A 22290-nucleotide genomic window follows, 5' to 3' on the forward strand; every position below is an offset into this window, starting at 1 on the left:
TCCAATACGTCAGCAAACATCTGCCCATTACTTCCAATGGGCTTTACGATGTACTGTGCCGACGACTTGTCATTTTATGCGTCGCTGTCAAAAGACAGCTCGTAAAATTACAGCCTCGTCAAAAGAAGTGCAGGACACTTCTTGGGACGTTTTTGAAGCCGTTTTCTCATAGACTCCAATGAAAACAGCTCCAAAAACGGCCGTAAAAAACGCTGCGAAAAGGCTGCGAAAAACGTGAGTTGCTCAAAAAACGTCTGAAAATCAGGGGCTGTTTTCCCTTGAAAACAGCTCCGTATTTTGAGACGTTTTTGACTCTACGTGTGAACATACCCTAACGGTTCCTATTGAATGCCAGCAAGAGATTGATACAAAAAGTAGATTAGAAAATTCTATTACTTTTCATTATACAAAGAATAACATTTATTGTAGGTCCACACATACAGAATTTGCTGATGAAAATGTCTTCAGCAAAAATGGAGAAAGCCGTAGTGAAATCTGCAGCTGCAAATCAAAATTGTAATTTATTAAACATATAACAACATAGGAAGGTATGTCATTAATGTCTGTAAAAGGATGGATTGACATGCGGCAGATTTTGTTGTAGAAATTTCTGCGACTGAAAATCAGTTCCATACATGTGGTTGGAACCTGCAGAAATCCATGCGCTTGCTGCAGAAATAAACCACATTCAGATGAATGGAACGGATTTTCAGTCGCAGAAATTTCTGTAACAAAATCTGCCCTGTGTTATTCCACCCAAATAAAGAAATTAGGCAATTTTGCTGTAATCCAGGGTTTCAAAAATGAGCACACCCTTGATTAAATGCAATGAAGAACTTAGTATGTCCTCCGCTTGTTTCATGTGCTACGCTGACGCTTCTTGGCAAGGAGCGTACAAGTTCATAACGTAGTGTCCCATCTGTCCTGCTCCACTCCTGAAGGATGACCTCCTTGAGTAATTGATTCTTTATGGGGAGCGCTGCTGGACACATTTCTTCTGAATTCCCCACAAGTGCCCAATAGGGTTGAGGTCGGGTGACATACTTAACCACTGCAGCGCTTTCCCCTTGTTCTTCTTTCAGAATGCAGCAGTGACCTTGGAAGAACGTTTGAGGTCATTCTCATGTTGAAAAAGTGCACGATTACCCAGGGTGTATAGAGAGAGAAGCGTCTTCTGTTTCAAGATTTGCAGTACAGCTGGGAATTCATGATGCCATCGATTTAAGTACAATTCCCCCATATCTTTAACACTGATACTGCACATCCCCATATAAGAACTTTACCACTGCTGTACTATACGTACATCCCGCTCTTACACCACCATACATTTACGATGCCATCAGATCCAAAAATATTGACTTTGGTTTCATCATACCAGAGTATCGATTCCCAAAAGTCTTGACCTTCAACTATATGATCCTTGGCAAAGGTTATTTATGTGATTTGGCTTTAGCAGTGCCTCTCTAGGGTACGTTCACACGCGTTTTACGCCTCGAATTACGCCTGAAAAAACGGCTCCATTACGCCTGCAAACATCTGCTCTTTGCTTTCAATGGGTTTTACGATGTTCTGTTCCCACGAGGTGTCATTTTACACGTCACTGTCAAAAGACGCCCATGTCAAAGAATTAACAGGGTCATTCCCATCACAAAAAAAGAGATGGCATTTTGCTAAACCATCTCATCACTTTGTGATTGGTGGCGTTCTGACTGCCGGGACCCCCACCGATCCGAGGAATAGGGAGCGCCGCTGTGCAAGGAAAAACTGAGAAGGGGCTGCAGTACTTAAAATCTTTGGAAACCTTTGAATGTTTTCTTTTCTTTTTTTTTTATTAAATAAATGTATTTTTTTTATTCTAAGCACTTTTTTAATTAACAGTTATTATTTTTACTTTTTATTTTTTACGATACAGATTTTAGGTATCCTGTATACTTAGGACCTGTACCGCTTTCTATCAGCCTGAACTGATGGCTTGGCGGAGAGTAGGTCCTTATACTGATCACATCGTAGGACTGTTGGGCATATTTTATATTCACGTCACAAAAATAAATTACATATATTACACAGTAATTTATAGTACCCCCAAACTGCGCAGGGAAAAAAAAAATTTCTCCCTTACGTCAATGGAAAAAAAAAAAAAGTTATGGCTGCTGAAACGCAGAGAAGCAAAACTTAAAAAATCTAGCTGGTCATTGAGGCCTTTTCAGGCCCAGTCATTAAGAGGTTAACAAGGTACCTGGTTTGTTTACATAGTTCTGCCTGATATCGCATTAATTATTATTGGGTTCATTTCTCAAGTTCATTTTCTCTACCACTTTTAACAGAAGGGTTTATAACGCTCTTGAATTTCTGAGGTTTCCACTTGTGTTTATCTGAGGGTTAGGTTATGTTAGGGCCGTAAACGTCTGAAAAACAGCCGAAAAATTGGAAGCCGTTTTGAAAAACGCAGCGTAAAAAAACAGCCGTGAAAAAGAAGTGCAGGACACTTCTTGGGACGTTTTTGGAGCTGTTTTCCATAGATTCTATTGAAAACTGCTCCAAAAACGGCCGTAAAAAACGCAGCGAAAAACACAGCAAAAATCGCGAAAAACATCTAAAAATCAGGAGCTGTTTTCCCTTGATGTACTCGCGTCTTTTACGGAAGTAATTGAAGCTGTTCTTCATTGGAGTCAATGAAAAACGGCTCCAAAAACGTCCCAAGAAGTGTCCTGCACTTCTTTGACGCGGGTGTAATTTTACGCGCCGTCTTTTGACAGCGACACGTAAAATTACACCTCGTCTGCACAGAACATCGTAAAACTCATTGCAGGCAATGGGTAGATATTTGCAAGCTTATTGGAGCCGTCTTTTCAGGTGTAATTCGAGGCGTAAAACGCCTACATTACATCTGAAATTAGGTAGTGTGCACATACCCTTACACTTCTCAGGAGTTTATATACTTTTACCTTCATGCTGGATTCACACACAGCGATTTGCTAAGTTTTTGTGTGTTTTTCTTGTTTTCTTTTAATTGCGTTTTTTGCAACATTTTCTGATGCGTTTTTTAGTGTGGCCAAATGTTACATTAAAGTCTATAGTAAAATATCACATGCACTACACACAACTGCATTTTGGTTTGTGGCGTTTTTTGATGCAATTTTGTGGTCAGTGGCGTTTTTTTCAAAATGCAGCATGCTCTGGTTATGGTGTTTTTTAAGGTGTTTATCCTATAGGCTTCTCTATAGGACCTCAAAAACATCAGAAAAAACACATACAAAATGACACCAAATGAAAAACGCCACTAAAAACGCCTTAAAAAAAACGCAGTGTATGGTGTTTGGTGCAACCTTTCTAAATACTTATTAAAAATAATTTTTACCTTTTGCGATACAGCTGCTTTATATCCTGAATACAGAGCAGCTGTATCTAGTGCTAAAATCTGTATCCGTCAGGTCAGTGGCACTGACGAGTACAGTGTCAGCGAGTTGGGGTTGTTGAATTGCGTGTGAGGGGGAAGGAGGGGCTCCAAGTTGTGTCAACAGCCCAGGGCCCATGGTACACTTAATCCGCCACTGACTATGGGAGCATGGGTGTTAGGGTATGTTCACTCAGCCTTTTTTCAGACGTAATTCGGGCGTTTTACGCCTCGAATTACGCCTGAAAAGACGGCTCCATTACGCCTGCAAACATCTGGCCATTGCTTGCAATGGGTTTTACGATGTTCTGTTCAGACGAGGTGTAATTTTATGTGTCGCTGTCAAAAGACAGAGCGTAAAAAGACGCCTGCGTCAAAGAAGTGCATGTCACTTCTTTGGATGTTTTTGGAGCCGTTTTTCATTGACTCCATTGAAAAACAGCTCCAATTACGTCCGTAATGGACGCCGCGAAAAACGCGAGTACTTGCAAAGATGTCTGAAATTCAGGAGCTGTTTTCGCCTGAAAACAGCTCCGTAATTTCAGACGTAATTTGTTAAGACGTGTGAACATATCCTTACTATAGCCGTTACTCTATGGCCCAGAGGTCGAGAAAACATTGTTCCTTGTAGGCTTCCTTTACACACAGTTTTTTTCTGGCGCTTTAGGCCAGGTTCCCACGCTGCGTAAAAACCACGCAGCATATCCGACTTGGAACCTGCAGCACATTCCGTCCGAAAAACCGAAATTTCAGCAGCGAAAAAAGAAAAAACGGCCATTACCTAGGCCGTTGTCATGGTGACGCGTCCCTCCTTTGACGTCTGGTTCGTCCTCCCTGGATGACGCTGCAGCCCATGTGACTGCCTGTGAAACATCATCCCAGGAGGCCGGACTGTAGGAAGAAGCCAGGAGTTCTAAGTAAGTATGAATTTTATTTTTTTTCTTAGTTGCAATTTTTGCAGCAGAATCACTGCGATTCCGCCGCAAAAGTCACAACACTTGGCTTTCTGTAGTGGGTTTGTTGCATCCCCATTGAATTCAATGGGGAAAACCCGCAACAAAAACGCAGCTTAAATTGACATGCTGCGGAATTAAATTCCGCACCGCATTTCAATTTATGAACGTTTTTGCTGCAGGGTTTTTTTCCACAGCGTGGGCATGACATTTTCTAAATGTTATCCACTTTGTTGCTACTGTAAATTCTGCAGTGTTCCCGCTACGTGGAAACCCGGCCTTAAACTGCATGAAGAAATTCATTTTAAAAAGCCCACATATTTAAAAAATATTACAGTGGTTTTTCTGGCGTTTTTGGAAGCGTTTTTCATTTAGTGTCGTTTTGTACATGCTTTTTTTTCTGCCATTTTTTAAATCCTATAGAGAAACCTATTAGAAAAACGCAAGTAAAACACAGCACCCAGAGCATGCGTCACAGACCAAAAAAATGCAGCAATAACGTCACAAAAGCCTGAGGCATGGACAAAGCTCATGACTTCTCAATGGTTGCAAGCATTCTGAATCACGGGTTACTTAAAACACAGGATTAAAAAAAACATGGCTGCTTTCTTCCAAAAACAGTGCCACACATATCTATGAGTTGTGTCTGGTATTGCAGCTCAGCTCCATTCATTTCAATGGAGCCGATCTGCAATAGCAGACATAACCAGTGGATAGGTGTGGTGCTGTTTTTGGAAGAAAGCAGCCATGTTTTACTAATCCTGGACAACCCCTTTAACTTTAACTAAACTTTTAACAAACTTTGGGAATGTCTGACTATTCTCAGCCCTCCATACATATTAACCACTATTCCTCATTAATGACCCAACCTTCCAAAATAAAGACAAACGCCGTGTGACTTGGATGAAATGGCCACAGCTGCTGCTTTATTAACAAAATAGAACTATATTTACTGTATATATATATATATATATATATATATATATATATATATATATATATACACATACATTTAAATAACAACACAGTATAAATAATATGTATATGCAACTGATCAACAATAGGAAGGGGTCTGCATAATTGAACTTCTGCGCCTTCTCTCTACCATGCCGATTGAAGGGCACCTCTCGCTTAATATTTCCCAAATTATCATCACGCTGAGACCTCAGTCCAGTAGGTACATACTTCCAGTAATTTGCCATCTGAATGTAACACCTGGGGCATCCCCCATACCTGTGATGGGCCCCCATTCATCAAGATATGTACCTCCTTCAAAGACCCACTTCCTGGCTGCTGCAGTGACAACTCTACCCTGCAAAAAGACAGATAAGACAGATAAAACATACAACAGCAACAAAAACGGCGGTCCGGTGGGATACTGCTCAACTGGCCAACTACTGACTAAGGACCCCTCTCTTCTTAAATGTACTACCCCCTTTGGAGTCCACCTACCAACCAATCTGGTAACCTATGTCCAAAAGTCCACCAATCACTCCCATCTTTAACCCTTTCCTTTTTTCCTTTAAGGCCTAACCCTTGCCTCAGCATCCTTTTGGACATGGGGCCCTGCCCTCAGCTGTGCACCGTTCCGGGACTGTGCTTTTCTCAGCAACATCTCCCGACATGACTCATAAATGTTCTCCTAGATGAATTTCTCCCATTCATCTTTAGATATGACACTGGCACTGCATATAGGATTTGGAACTCAGCGCAAACATGCCACAGATACAGTGAGAATATGTTTGATATGAGTGTGCCTTCACACTGACAGATCCTGCCAAGTGATAATACCATTGTGCTGTTTGGCCTTTAATGTGACAGTCAGCATTACACACCAGTTGTTTTCAATCTGTATGCTGATATACATACTGTAGTAAGTGTACTCATTTTTTTTCCGCAGTTCATAATCGTGACAAAAGATGCAATGGTTTCACAAAACTCCTTAAAAAATGCTGCTATTTTATAAAACAACAGTTTTTGCAGCAATAATGAAAATGGGAGAAATAAAATGCGGCAAACCTGAGAAAACAACGGTACCTCTAAAGATACCATTAGCGTCTCAACCATAACCTCATGCCTTGTCCTTAGCACAGTATCCTTCCTGCTTCTTTAATATACAGCCCCAGCTCTTCACATCACCTACAGTGCACATCAGTACCAGTAGGGGAAAGAGGGAACCGTGCAGCTATAATCAAACAGATTGCTTTATGAGTGATCTGCCTGATCATTAAAGGGGTTGTGCAGTTTCAGTAAATTAATGTGTTTTTTTTGTATCATTAATACTTATACAATTTTCCAATATGCTTCCTGTATTCCATATAGTTGTCAAGATCTCTGCTTGTTGTTACTCTGTAGGAACATTCATTGGTTACTTCCAGTGGAAACGATTCTGTCCATGGTCATGTGATGGACACACAGGTGCAGGATTGATTACAGTTACAGTATGTGTATCACAGCTGTGGCTTGTAACGCAGAGGCGTAGCTAGGTTCTCCAGCACCCAGAGCAAAGATTCAGTTTGACGCCCCCCCCCCACCAACGTCTTTCCCGACATCTCCTTCCCCCTCGCCGTGTTTGTTTTCTCTACCAATCAATGACGTGTCATTTCGTTTCCACATTTCTTTTTATGTAACTAGAGCATAAAAACATTTGTACATTTTACAAGCAATATAGTTCTATACACAACACCAGAATAGTGTTCAGTACATATATACAGCACCAGAACAAAGCTCAGTACATAAATACAACACCAGCACAAATACAGCTCAATTTATTGCAACCCCTGCCATATAGGTATGTGCGGCGTAAAACTACAGCTCCCAGCATGTCCTGAACAATGGTAAGGATATGCTGGGAGATAAATCATATCATAATCATACCACCCATCATCTCACTGCAGATCATACAGTGACTACAGTGTTGATTAGAGGCAGAATAAACATTTACATTAAGTGACTCACCGGTGACGTCTCAGATTCTAGTTCTTTTTCTATATCCGGTCCAGACCTCTATGATGACTTCTCCCGGTCACAGACCGTTTCTGCAGTTTGCCGCTCAGATGTCTTCAGCTTCTCACTTTTCCAACATTTCTACACCTATAAATAAAGATAAAGTCCTCATTATACCACACACTACACCCCTAAATATAATAGCGCCCTACACTGCACCTCTAATTATAATAGCACCATACACTGTGTCTCACACACACACACACACACACACACACACACACCGTGCCCCCTATAGATAGTGCCTGCCATAGAGCCCCCTGTAGATAGTGCCCCCATATAGCACACCGCTGTATATAGTGTCCCACAAATAACTCCCCCTATAGTGCTCCACAGATAGCCCACCCCTGTATATAGCCCGCCCCTGTATATAGTGCTCCACTGATAACCCACCCCTGTATATAGCCCCCCTGTAGATATAGCCCACCCCTGTATATAGTACTCCACATATAGTCCACCCCTGTATATAGTGGCCCACATATAGCCCACCCCTGTATATAGCCCCCTGTAGATATAGCCCACCCCTGTATATGGTGCTCCATAGATAGCCTACCCCAGTATATAGCCCCCCTGTAGATAGAGGCCCCCTCGTAGATAAAGCCCCCCTGTAGATAAAGCCCCCCCGTAGATAAAGTCCCCCCTGTAGATAAAGCCACACACTTTTTTATTACAATAAAATAACAAACTATTCAAACTCACCTTAATCCCGTTCCCATGCCGGCCGGCAGCAATGGAGACGTTCTCTCTTCTGCGCAGGTCTCCTGGGGTTGAACGAAGCGTCTATGAAAGGCGCTGATTGGCTGGGCAGAATGACTTTCCCTGTCAGTCAGCGCCTTTCAACGACGGAAGCGCGATACCGCTTCACTCGTAGAAAAGCACTGAATGGCCGGGCAGGAAACGTACCCGGCCATTCATTGCTTCTAATTGTACTTGTGTCCTATAGACGCAGGTACAATTAGGGTATGTTCACACGCCCTATTTACGGACGTAAAAAGACGGCGCATAAAAAGACGCCCGCCTCAAAGAAGTGCATGTCACTTCTTGAGACGTAATTGGAGCCGTTTTTCATTGGCTCCAATGAAAACCAGCTCCAATTACGTCCGTAAAAGACGCCGCGAAAAACGCGTGCACTTGTCGAAACGTCTGAAATTCAGGAGCTGTTTTCGCCTGAAAACAGCTCCGTAATTTCAGACGTAATTGGCGTTGCCGTGTGAACATACCCTTATAGTGCAGGAGGGGGTGGCGATGGCGCCCCCCTCTAAGTTGTGGCCGGGGCACATGCCCCGCCTGCCCCCCCTAGCTACGCCCCTGTGTAACGATCCCTGCGCCTGTGTGTCCATCACATGACCAGGAACAGAATTTATCCACTAGAAGTAAACAATGAATGTTCCTACTGAATAACATCAAGCAGAGATCTTGAAAACCGTGATTAGTTTATATAGAAAGTCTGTAGGAAAATTATATAACTTTTAATTATACAAAAAATAACACTTATTTGCTGAAACCGGACAACCCCTTTAAGGAAATTATCAAGGGGCTACGCCATTTTCCCCCTGAATCTGGACTATAAGGTAATTGGTATATATTAGGAAATTTCTGTGAATTGTCATCTTTTTAAAAAAAAGGTACATCGAAGACAGGGGCATAACTAGGAAAGACTGGGCCCCATAGCAAACTTTTGACTGGGGCCCCCGTCCCCTGGGTGCCACACAACCCCCCCTTGTAGATAGCACCATACAGCCCCCCTGTATATAGCACCATACACAGCCCCCTGTATATAGCACCATAAAGCCCCCCTGTAGATAGCGCCATACAGCCCCCTCCCTGTATAAAGCGCCATACAGCCCCCCTGCAGATAGCGCCATACACAGCCCCCTGTATATAGGACCATACAGCCCCCCTGTAGATAGCGCCATACTGCCCCTTCCCTGTATAAGGCGCCATACAGCCCCCTGTAGATAGCGCCATACAGCCCCCCCTGTAGATAGAACCATACAGCCCCCCTGTAGATGGTGCCATACAGCCCCCCCTGTAGATCGCACCATACAGCCCACTCCCTGTAGATCGCACCATACAGCCCACTCCCTGTAGATCGCACCATACAGCCCCCTGTATATAGCACCATACAGCCCCCCTGTAGATGGCGCATACAGCCCTCTCCCTGTACATAGCACCATACAGCCCCCCTCTATATAACACCATACAGCCCCCTGTATATAGCACCATACAGCCCCCCTGTATATAGCACCACACAGCCCCCCTGTATATAGCACCACACAGCCCTCCAGTATATAGCACCACATAGCCCCCCAGTATACAGCACCATACAGCCCCCCTGTATATAGCACCATACAGCCCCCCTGTAGATAACGCCATACAGCCCAAACCCCCCCCCCCCCAACAAAAAAAACAACGGCCTGTAGCCTATGGTTTGCCCCACAAAGCACATGTATCCCCTATGCACAGGATAGGGGATACATGTGTGATCGCTGGGACCCCCAGAGATAAGGAGAACGGGGGACCGAAAGTCCCCCGAAGTTCTCCATGAGAAACCTCTGACTATCAGGGTCTGTGTCCGGCAGCTTATTAAAAATGAAAGGAGTGCTGGTCACGCATGCGCATCTGGTGCTCCATTCATTTCTACGGAGCTATAAACCTAAAAACGGAGTCCGACACACCAAGGTTAGATTAAAAATAACAAGTTTTATTAGAACAAATGACAAAAAAACATTTAAAAGTTAAAGATGATAGCCACAGTATGAAAGGATACCGGACAGTGGAATATGCAATGTTAAAGTTATAATACATTAGATAACAAAGTGACAATGGGAAAATTGACAGTTCCTATTACATGAGTAAATAAATGAATAAATGTGAGTGTAGAGAAAGTGTGCACACAGTCCTGCATCCAGTAAATGAGTGAAAACCACACCAAGCGGTAAATATTAGTCACAGTCAGATGCAGGATTTAAAGTGCAGCAACAGTCATACTCACATGTATATAGACATCAATGGGTGTATGCATGCATGAAAGCAGCAACACACCAAATTAATGAAAGACTCTAAGATAAAGCAGGACGTCTTACCCATGTCACAATCAGAACTGTCTGGCATCAACCCCGATGCGCGTTTCGGCCCTCGAGCCTTCGTCTCGGAGCTGCCGACACAGACCCCGGAAACCCGAGGTTTCTCATGGAAAACTTCAGGGGACTTTCGGTCCCTCGTTTTCTCCTTATCCTGTGGATAGAGGATACATGTGTTTTGTAGGAACAACCCTTTTAATTGCAGAGCGGGGAGATACCTCCCTGCTCTGCCGTAGTGTTCAGTGGCGTCGCGCTGTAGCAGCCATAGCGGCAGCTAGCGGAGCCTCCCGCCATGGTCATACTGCGGGCCCCGTAGCAGCCTCTATGGCTGATACAGTGGAGGTTACGCCGCTGATCGAAGATGAATCCACAAGTACATTTGCTTATGTCTAACACATGAACACAGACAATCATGAACACAGTTAAAGCAGTGGGCTAGGGACCTAGTTTAGCCTCAGTTTACCTGTAGCAATTTTGTTTACTGTAATGAAAATCAACTCCCTATGCGCTGACTTTCTGGTGAGCTTGAAATGGGCTCATGACTACGGAGACCGGTGGTAAGTATAAGTTTTTTTTTTAACATCGGATATTCCGCAAAAAAAAACTGCACCGCAATTCCCTGGTTTCTGGGCGGATACACTGTGTACTTTTACGCAGCATATCTGCCCTGGTGAACAGGGTCTAAAAGAGAGTATCTTGTATATAATTTGAAAACTATAAATGGACATCGAACTGGACACAAAAAAAACTGATTCATTATTCAGATAACATGTACTGGAGACACTTTAGAGACGTAGTTCTAGAAAAAAACAACACGCTGAAGTTAGATATTTCCTGTTACAGCCAGGTGTAAAAAACACAACTGTGATTTATGCTTGGCTGGTCACTCAATATTTAGGCTGTATGTAAAAAAAAAAAAAAAAAAAAAACAACCTATACAGCTTGAGGGCTTATTTAGACGAACGTGATATACGTCCGTGCAACGCGCGTGGTTTTCACGCACCTCGCACGGACCTATGTTAGTCTATGGGGCCGTGCAGACTGTCCGTGAGTTTCACACAGCGTATGTCCGCTGCGTAAAACTCACAACATGTCCGATATTTGTGCGTTGTTCGCACATCACACACCCATTGAAGTCAATGGGTGCGTGAAAATCACGCGCAGCACACGGAAGCACTTTCGTGTGACGCGCGTGATTCACGCAACAGCAGTTAAAAGTATGAATGAAAACAGAAAAGCACCACGTGCTTTTCTGTTTACAAACATACAAACAGAGTGTCATCATGATGCCGGCTCCGCGAAAATCACGCAGCCACGCATCATACGGGGCTGACACACGGAGCTGTTAGGAACCTTTTGCGCGCGCAAAACACTGCGTTTTTTGTGTGCGCAAAACGCACACGCTCGTGTAAATCCGGCCTGACAGTCAACCACTACACTTTACTTTCTTCCACCCTAAGGCCAGGTTCCCACGGGTCGGATACGCTGCTTGAAAATTACGCAGCGTGTCCGACCTGGAACCCACAGTACCTTCCGTCCGAAAAATCGCACCATTTTGTGCGGTTTTACGGACTGAATTTCTGCTGCGGAAAGCAGCGCTTGACAAAAAAAATTATTTCAATACTTACCCCCTCCCTCTCCTGTGCACTTAGTCCGGCCTCCTACGATGACGTTGCAGGCCATGTGACATGGGATAAAACGTCTTCCCAGGAGGCCGGACTGCAGGAAGAAGGAGAGCATTCTGGGTAAGTATGTTGTTTTTTTTCCGGAGTTGCGATTTTTGCGGCGTAATCGCTTCGATTACGCCGCAAAAATCGAAAACCCTTGGCTTTCTGTTGCGGGTTTTGTATCCCCATTGAATTCAACAGAAAATCAACAAAAACGCAGCATAAAATTACATGCTGCGGAATTAAATTCCGCACCATAGGTCAATTTATTAACGTTTACATTGGATTTTTTTTCAGCATCGTGGGCATGAGATTTTTTCAATTTCACCCACTTTGCTGCTACCGTAAATGCTGTGGAATTTCCGCACACAATTCCACAGCGTTTACGCTACGTGGGAACCCGGCTTATGGAGCCTCACACATGAGCGTGTTTGGTCCGTGATATACGGTCCGTATGTCGGCTGCATTTCCCGGACCGAAAACACTGTAGGGAGCCGGGCTCCTAGCATTATAGTTTTCTATGACGCTAGGTGTCACTGCCTCGCTGTGGGAAAACTGTCCCATACGGTAATCATGTTTTCAGTACGGGACAGTAGTTCCGGAGAGGCAGTGACACCCAGCGTCATAGATAAATATAATGCTAGGAGCCCGGCTCCCTGCAGTGTGTTCGGTCTGGGAAATGCGTCCGACGTACGAACCGTATATCACGGACCAAACATGCTTGTGTGTGAGGCTCCTAAGTCTTATTACCTATTTGTCAAATAATATTTTGTCAGTAAACAATTTGGTAAAATTCTGTTAATCTATCCATGTTTGGAAGTCTTTTGGGCCACCATTATTAGATAGCATAGGTTTTACGTAACTGGAAGGTTCTGTGCACACGTAGTGTTTTCAGGCGTATTTCGGGGCATTTACGCATCAAAAAACGCCTGAAAAAACGGAAGCAGAATGTCTACAAACATCTGCCCATTGATTTCAATGGGAAATACGGCGTTCTGTTCCAACGGAGCGTTTTTTTTTTATCCTCATTTTCCAAAAACGGCACGTAAAAAGACGCCCGTGAAAAAGAAGTGCATGACACTTCTTTGGACGTTTTTGGAGCCGTTTTGCATTGACTCTACAGAAAAACAGCTCCAAAAACGGCCGTAAAAAACGCTCCGATGTTTTTGATCTTGTGTGTGCACATACCCAAAGGGCCGAAAAACGGCTGAAAAATCGGAAGCAGTACGCCTTTAAACATCTGCCCATTGATTTCAATGGGAAAAACGTTCCGAAGGGCCGTGTTTTTCAAAACGGCCGCGTAGAAAAACGCCCGCGAATAAGAAGTGCATGTCACTTCTTGAGCCGCTTTTGGAGCTGGTTTTCATTGACTCTATAGAAAAACAGCTCCAAAAACGGCCGTAAATAACGCGAGTTGCTAAAAAACGTCTGAAAATCAGGAGCTGTTTTCCCTTGAAAACAGCTCTGTATTTTCAGACGTTTTTGATTTTGTGTGTACACAAAATTAAAAACGTCTCAAGAAGTGGCATGCACTTCTTTTTTGTGGGCGTTTTTTTACGCGGCCGTTTTGAAAAACAGCCATGTAAAAAACGCCCCGTCGGAACAGAACGCTGTATTTCCCATTGAAATCAATGGGCAGATGTTTGTAGGCTTTCTGCCTCCGATTTTTCAGCCGTTTTTCGGGACATTTGCGGCCCGAAAAACGGCTGAAAACACTACGTGTGCACATACCCTCAATGAAAACGGCTCCAAAAACGTCTCAAGAAGTGACCTGCACTTCTTTTTGGTGGGCCTTTTTTCAAAACGGCTGTGTAAAAAAATGGCCCGTAGGAACAGAACACCGTTTTTCCTATTGAAATCAATGGGCAGCTGTTTGGAGGAATTATGCTTCCGGTCTTTGGGCCGTTTACACCCCGAAAAACGGGTATGTTCACACGCTCAACAAAAAACATCTGAAAATACGGAGCTGTTTTAAAGGGAAAACAGTTCCTGATTTTCAGCCGTTTTTTTAACCCCTTCCTGACATTTGTCGTATGGATATGTCATGGAAAGCTAGTGCTTCCCGCATTTTGCTGTATCCATACGAAAAATGATGGACACTGGCTCAGAAGCTGAGTCAGTGCCACTATCGCCGGATGTCAGCGGTATCTTACAGCTGACATCCGGCTGCAGTGGCGGGGACTGAAATTAGCTTTGATCTCCACCATTAACTCCTTAAATGAAGTGCTCAAACGCGATCGCTGCATTTAAGCTGTTTGAAGCTCATCGGTGCAATGGCAACCGGAGGCCTAATACTGGCCTCCCGGTCTGCCTAGCACGGAAGCCTTCCAGCCTGAAAGGCTGTGTTCACTCGACCTATTTTCAGACGTAAACGAGGCGTATTATGCCTCGTTTTACGTCTGAAAATAAGGCTACAATACGTCGGCAAATATCTGCCCATTCATTTGAATGGGTTTGCCGACGTACTGTACAGACAACCTGTCATTTACGCGTTGTTGTTTGACAGCTGTCAAACAACGACGCGTAAAAATACAGCCTCGTCAAAAGAAGTGCAGGACACTTCTTTCAGACGTAATTTGACCCGTTCTTCATTGAACTCAATGAAGCACAGCTCAAAATTTACGGCTGTCAGAGAAGCCTCGCAAAATGCGAGGAGGAGCAATTACGGCTGAAACGAGGCAGCTGTTTTCACCAGAAAACAGTCTGTCATTTCAGACGTAAAAGCCTGCTACCGTGTGCACATACCCAAAGGCTTCCGTAGCCGACGGCAAGATGGCGCCAGCTCAGGAGCTGAGCCGGCATCATCAGCGGTGGATGTCAGCTGTATGTTACAGCTGACATCCACCTGTATCGGCAGGAACCGGAGCTAGCTCCGATCCCTGTTATTAACCCCTTAGATGCAGTGATCTCTGCATCATAGAGGTTGCTAGCAGATCGCCAGCCCTGCCATGCAATCAGGGCTGGCGACTGCTGCTATGGCAACAGGAGACCTAAGAATGGCCTCCTGCTCTGCCATTACGGAAGCCGACTAGGCCCTGCCGGGAGGCAAAGCATAATCGGCTTGCTGTCAGTGAATGACTGACAGATCTAATACATTGCACTACATAGGTAGTGCAATGTGTTAGAAAAAAATATATCTGACAGTTGGACCTTCAAGTCCCCTAATGGGACTTGAAAAAAGTGTAAAAAAAAAAGTTTTAAAACATATAATAAAAGTTAATACGAAACCATAATTTCTGTTTTTTGGTCACTTTTCCCTACAAAAACTGGAACAAAAAGTGATCAAGAAGTCGCATGTATCCAAAAATTGTACCTATATAGACTATAGCTTGTCTTGCAAAAAACAAGCCCTCATACAGCTCCATCGATGAAAAAATTAAAACGTTATGGTTCTCACAACTTGGCGACAGAAAAAATACATTCTTTTTACAAAAGTAATTTTAGTGTGCAAAAAGTTGTAAAACATAAAAAAGTGCTATAAATTTGGTATTGCCGGAATCGGACTGACCCGCAGAATAAAGTTAACATGTAGTTTATAACACATGGTGAACGCTGTTTAAAAAACAACTAAAAAAACTATGCCAGAATTGCAGTTTTTTGGTCCATTGCCTCCCAAAAAATAGGATAAAAAGTGATCAAAAAGTCACATGTATCCCAAAATGGTACCAATAATAACTACAGCTTGTCCCGAAAAAAAAACAGCCCTTCATACCACTACATCTATCAAAAAATAAAATTAGTTAAGGCTTCCATAAGTCAGGAAATACAAAATATGCAGTTGTGCCGGCCCGAGGGGAACATTTCTTCTGTTTCAAGAGGCGAATTATCAAGGCCCTAAAATTAGGGAACCAGGAAGGGTAGGGCCCAAACATATCTGCTGGAAGCGAGGGTGCCCATATTATACCAGGACAACACGTTCCAGCAAAATTCCCCACACTTCAAAGTTGCGGAGTGTGGACCAAAAGGGGGATAAGGAAGGACATTTATTAGTGAGACACCGGCCGAAAGTATTGCTTCACAGCGTAACACACATCTATGGATTATTTTACTGGTTTTTTTTAACCCAATTATTATACCACCTGACTATGCCCCTGATGTACTCTGCCCGGCTTAAATATGCCCCCACATTATAAACGGTAACACCAGCAATACTCAAACAAATCTACTACCAAGCAAATCCACTCTACAAAAGCCAAATGGTGCTCCCTCCTCTCTGAACCCTACAGCATGCCCAAACAGAATTTCACAACCACATATATGGCATCGCCATACCTGGGAGAACCCTTTTAATAATTTTTGGGGTGTGTGTCTCCACTGGCCCAAGCTGGGCACAACATATTTGCCACTGAAATAGCATATATAGGGAAAAAATAAAATTTTTACTTTGCACCATCCGCAGCGCAATAATTTATGGAAAAGACCTGTGGGGTGAAGATGCTCACTACACCTCTTAATAAATTCCTTGAGGGGTGTACTTTCCAAAATAGGGTCACTTCTCAGGGGTTTCTTTTATTATTTCACATCAGAGCCTCTGCAATTGTGAACCAATACTTTGTAAATCGCCAAGTTAGGCCTCAATTTTACATGGTACTCTTTCACTCCTGAGCCCTGTCAAATGTCTAGGAAAAAGATTAGGGCCACATGTAGGGTGTTTCTAAAACCGGGAAACACCGCATAGTAATAAGAGAGCTGTCTTGTTATGGTGGCACAAGCTGGGCACCACATATTGGCATATCTATGGAAAACATCCCATTTTCACTCTGCAACATCGAGTGCAAACTAATTTCTGCAAAACACCTGCGGGGTTAACATGCTCACTACACCCCTAGGTGAATACCTTGAGGGGTGTAGTTTCCAAAATGTGGTCACTTCTGGGGGGTTTCCACTGCTTTGGTCCCACAGGGGCCTTGCAAATGGCTTTGCGCCCAAAAACCAATCCAGTAAAATCTGCACTCCAAAAGCCAAATGTCACTCCTTCCCTTCTGAGCCCTACTGTGTGCCCAAAAAAGCAGTTTATTACCACATATGGGGTATTGCCGTACTCAGGAGAAATTGCTTTACAAATGCTGGGGTTATTTTTTTTCCTTTATTTGTTGAGAAAATGAAAACTTTTGCGCTAAAGCTACGTCTTATTGAAGAAAAGTGATTGTTTTTATTTTCACTGCCCAATTCTAATAAATTCTATCCAATACCTGTGGGGTCAAAATGCTCACCACACCCCTAGATGAATTCCTCAAGGGGTGTAGTTTTCTAAATGGAGTCACTTTTTTGGCGTTTTCATTGTTTTGTCCCCTATGGGGCTTTGCATATGAGATATGGCCTCCGCAAACCATTCCTGCTAAATGTGATCTCCAAAAGCCAAATCGCGCTCTTGCCCTTCAGAGCCCCGCTATGTGTCCACACAGCCGTTTATTACCACATGTGGGGTATTGTTTTACTCGGGAGAAATTGCTTTACGAATTTTGTGGTGATGTTTTTCCTTTAGTCCTTGTGGAAATGAAAAAAAAATTAGCTAACTTACATTTTCTTTGAAAAAATTAAAATTAAAATTTTTACGGCCTACTTCCAATAATTTCTGCAAAAAACCTGTGCTGTCAAAATGCTCACTATACCTCTAGATAATTTCCTCAATGGGTGTAGTTTCCAAAATTGGGTCACTTTTGGGGGGTTTCCACTGTTTTGTCCCCTCAGGGGCCTTGCAAATGCGACATCGCCTCCGCAAACCATTCCTTCTAAATTTGAGCACTAAAAGCCAAATGGCGCTCTTTCCCTTCTGAGCCCTGCCGTGTGTCCAAACAACCGTTTATGACCACACGTGGGGTATTGTTTTACTCAGGAGGAATTGCTTTACAAATTTTGCGGTGCTTTTTTTCCTTTAGTCCTTGTGGAATTAAAAAAAAAATCCTGAACCTACATTTTCTTTGAAAAAAATGTAGATTTCAATTTTACAGCCTACTTCCAATAATTTCTGCAATGAACCTGTGGGGTCAAAATGCTCACTATACCCCTAGATAATTTCCTTGAGGTGTGTAGTTTCCCAAATGGGGTCACTTTTGGGGGATTTCCACTGTTTTGGCACCGCAAGAGCCCTTCAAACCTGACATGGTGCCTAAAATATATTCTAATAAAAAGAAGGCCCCAAAATCCTCTAGGTGCTCGTTTGCTTCTGAGGCCGGTGCTTCAGCTATTACCACACTAGGGCCACATGTGGGATATTTCCTAAATCTGCAGAACCTGGGCAATAAATATTGTGTTGCGTTTCTCTGGTAAAACTTTCTGTGTTACAAAAAAAAATGGATTAAAAATAAATTTCCACAAAAAAAAATGAAATTTGTACATTTCACCTCTACTTTGCTTTAATTCCTGTGAAACGTCTAAAGGGTTATGAAACTTTCTAAATGCTGTTTTGAATACTTTGAGGAGTGACATTTTTAAAATGGGGTGACTTATTGGGGGTTTCTACTATATAAGGCCCTCAAAGCCACTTCACAACTGAACTGGCCCCTGTAAGAATAGCCTTTTGAAACTTTCTTGAAAATGTGAGAAATTGCTGCTAAAGTTCTAAGCCTTGTAACGTCCTAAAAAAATAAAAGGATGTTTAAAAAACAATGCCAATCTAAAGTAGACATATGGGGCATGTTAATTAGCAACAATTTTGTGTGGTATAACTGCCTGTCTTACAAGCAGATACATTTAAATTGAGAAAAATGCAAATTTTTGAAATTTTTCGCAAAATTTTGGTGTTTTTCACAATTAAATACTGAATGTATCGAGCAAATTTTGGCAGTAACATAAAGTCCAATGTGTCACGAGAAAACAATCTCAGAATCGCTTGGATAGGTAAAAGCATTCCAAAGTTATTACCACATAAATTGAATCATGTCAGATTTTAAAAATAAGGCTCTGTCAGGAAGGTCAAAAGTGGCCAAAGAGAGAAGGGGTTAAGCATCTAGCGTTTTTCGCAACGTTTTTTACAGATATTTTTGGGGCTGTTTTTCTATTGAGTCAATGAAAATCGGCTCAAGAAGTGGCATGCACTTCTTTTTACGGGGCGTCTTTTTACGCGCCGGTTTTTGGAAATGAGGTGTAAAAAACAGTCCCGTCAGAACAGAACACCGTATTTCCCATTAAAATCAATGGGCAGATGTTTGTAGGCATTCTGCTTCCGATTTTTCAGCCATTTTTCGGGACGTTTACGGACTAAAAACGGCTGAAAATAGCCCGTGTGAACATACCCTCTGTCTTCTTAGCTAGTGAGCAGGGCAGTTAGAGACCTAAGTCAAGCGATCCAACACACCATCAAATAAATCAATACTATATAGAAGCTGTATATCGTAAAAAGTATAACATGTTTTTAATAAAAGTCAATTAGAAAATTGCTTGAACACAGAGAGAGAGAGAGAGAGAGAGAGAGAGAGAGAGAGAGAGAGAGAGAGAGAGATTGATTATTGTCCTTTGCTGATCTTTTCAGAGCAGTGAAAATCAAGATTGATAAAAAATAATAACTGTATGTTCATAATAAATGAAATTGCAAGTAAAATAGGAAGTAGTCATACAGTGACAAAGCTTTGTTCTCATTTTCTGTTTCATATCAGAAAATATAGAAAAAGAGACAGAAAAGAGTTTGGTTTGTTATTTTGCATTTCAAAAGTTGATATCTATTTGGAAAAGTCTTCCTTAAAAAATTCCGTCTGCAATTACAATACTGAATATAGAAAGCCTATATTTTTAATTTATAAATCTCCAACCAGGACTATATATAAAAGAGAAAAGTACCGAAAAACGGCTGAACATACTGAAGGCCTTCAAACATCTGCCCATTGATTTCAATGAGAAAAACGGCGTTCCGTTTCCATGAGGCGTTAGTTACGCGGCCGTGTGTAAAAATCCTTTCTTTTTCTTTTTTGTTTAGTGTTGTATAGAAAATTATTTAGCATTGAAGTGACACTTGTGATATTGCCTGAGGAAGGAGCCGATTCGGCTGCAAAACGCGTCGCCTGTGCAACTTCAATTAAAGAATTTTCTATACGGAAAGGGTTGTTGCTCCTCAATACACAACACTCAACAAAAAAGAAAGGATTGAACCAGAAGGGAACAGCGCCTACCAAAGGGCTGTTTTTAGCTATAACACCTGGCCATTGGTGTGACACTACAATACTATCGCCAATTTGAATCCGGACAAACGCTCTGTACCCGGACGGACAAGTGGCTTGCAGTTCCCAGGATTTCCACATTATCAAGACCTCGTCTACAGGGATGTCATGCGCCTAGCATGACATCACCAGGTGAGCACGACTTGACACCTTTTATTCTCTGACTTTCAAACGTGGTATAATGCCCTATGTCTGCGCCGTTGTGTACTTTACTTCTTTCAAGTGATCTTACATCTCATAATATGGCATACATATAGACTTAAAGGTTGTGCAATAAGAACTGCACTTTAAAAAAAAAAAAAAAAAGACATTTACAGAATTGAGGGAAAAAGGAGTTCATTGGTTAAAAATCTTTTGCTCAAATAACCTCTTAATGGTTAGGCTGGATTCACACGAGCATGTTCGGTCCATAAAGGACGGAACGTATTTCGGCCGCAAGTCCTGGACTGAACACACTGCAGGGAGCCGGGCTCCTAGCATCATAGTTATGTACGACGCTAGGAGTCCCTGCATCGCTGCGGGTCAACTGTCCCGTCCTGTAATCATGTTTTCAGTACGGGATAGTAGTTCCACGGAGAGGCAGGGACTCCTAGCGTCGTACATAACTATGATGCTAGGAGCCCGGCTCCCTGCAGTGTGTTCGGTCCGGGACTTGCGGCCGAAATACGTTCCGTCCTTTACGGACCGAACAAGCTCGTGTGAATCCAGCCTTAGAGAAAACTGTGATAGAGGACCTTATGTAGCTGATAGGTGGTTATAGTTTCCACCGTAAGCAAAATCTGTACATCATTTTTACAAGCTAAAAATGCTTATATTTTGCAATACTATTTGTAAACAGCAAGTGGCAATAAAACCCTCTAATTTCAATATTTTATATATAATACTGGGGTTGTTTACAAAAGGATAAAACAATGTGTTGTCATCTTTAGCATATCCCACAGTTTTTTAGTCCCACATCTTAACGTAGTTGGATGCATAGAGTGTGACTGATCTGATCATGAGAGGTGGTTTATCTATATCACTTACATTGCTTTGCATTTAGTTTATATGATATAACGCCTAAAAAGTGATACGTTTCAGCATTTGCCTGGAAGTTCAGGAGATTGTTTATTTCAGACATATTCTAGTAATGTGCTCATTCAGGGTTATGTTGACCTAATATAGGAAAGTCAGGCATCCATTGGCAATAACTGATTTTAATAGCCATTACGTAATGCTTTGTTTCTCATCACGTCTTTACATTGCATTTCCCTTGAGATGAATTATCCAGTTAAAAAAAATATCTAAGCCAGTATCACACTGGTCCTGTTGATAAAAAACTATAGGCATTTTCCCTTATATTTACTTTTTACCTGTTTATTTACGTTACCCGGCAAATATTATGTGGTCATATCAATTATCAACAGGCCAATAAAATAAAAATACTCCCAATCCTTATAAATGAAAGTAGAAAAATTCACACTGAAGAGCTCAATGACTTTGAATGTGGAAAGATTGCTACTTTTCCAGCAAATCAGTTTATCAAATTTCTGCTATGCTGGATTTGCACCTGGTACTGTTTTTATGAAATGGATACGTCAAGGAACAACCAAGCCAAGAGGCTACACAGGCTCAAAGAATGGGACACTAAGGCTGGGTTCACACGACCTATTTTCAGGCGTAAATGAGGCGTTTTACGCCTCTAATTATGCCTGAAAACACGGCTCAAATAAGTCGGCAAACATCTGCCCATTCATTTCAATGGGTTTGCCGACGTACTGTGCCGACGACCTGTAATTTTATGCGACGCTGTCAAAAGACGGCGCATAAAATAACAGCGTCATCAAAGAAGTGCAGGACACTTCTTGGGGTGTAATTTGAGCCGTTTTTCATTGACTTCAATGAAGAACAGCTCCAAATTACAGCCGTAATTGACGCCTCGCAAAATGCAAGTACGAGCAATTACGTCTGAAATGCAGGAGCTGTTTTCTCCTGAAAACAGCTCCGTAATTTCAGCCGTAATTGTCGATATCGTGTGCACATACCCTTAGACTG

The sequence above is a fragment of the Rhinoderma darwinii genome, chromosome 1 (assembly GCF_050947455.1).
Source record: "Rhinoderma darwinii isolate aRhiDar2 chromosome 1, aRhiDar2.hap1, whole genome shotgun sequence".
NCBI lineage: Eukaryota > Metazoa > Chordata > Amphibia > Anura > Rhinodermatidae > Rhinoderma > Rhinoderma darwinii.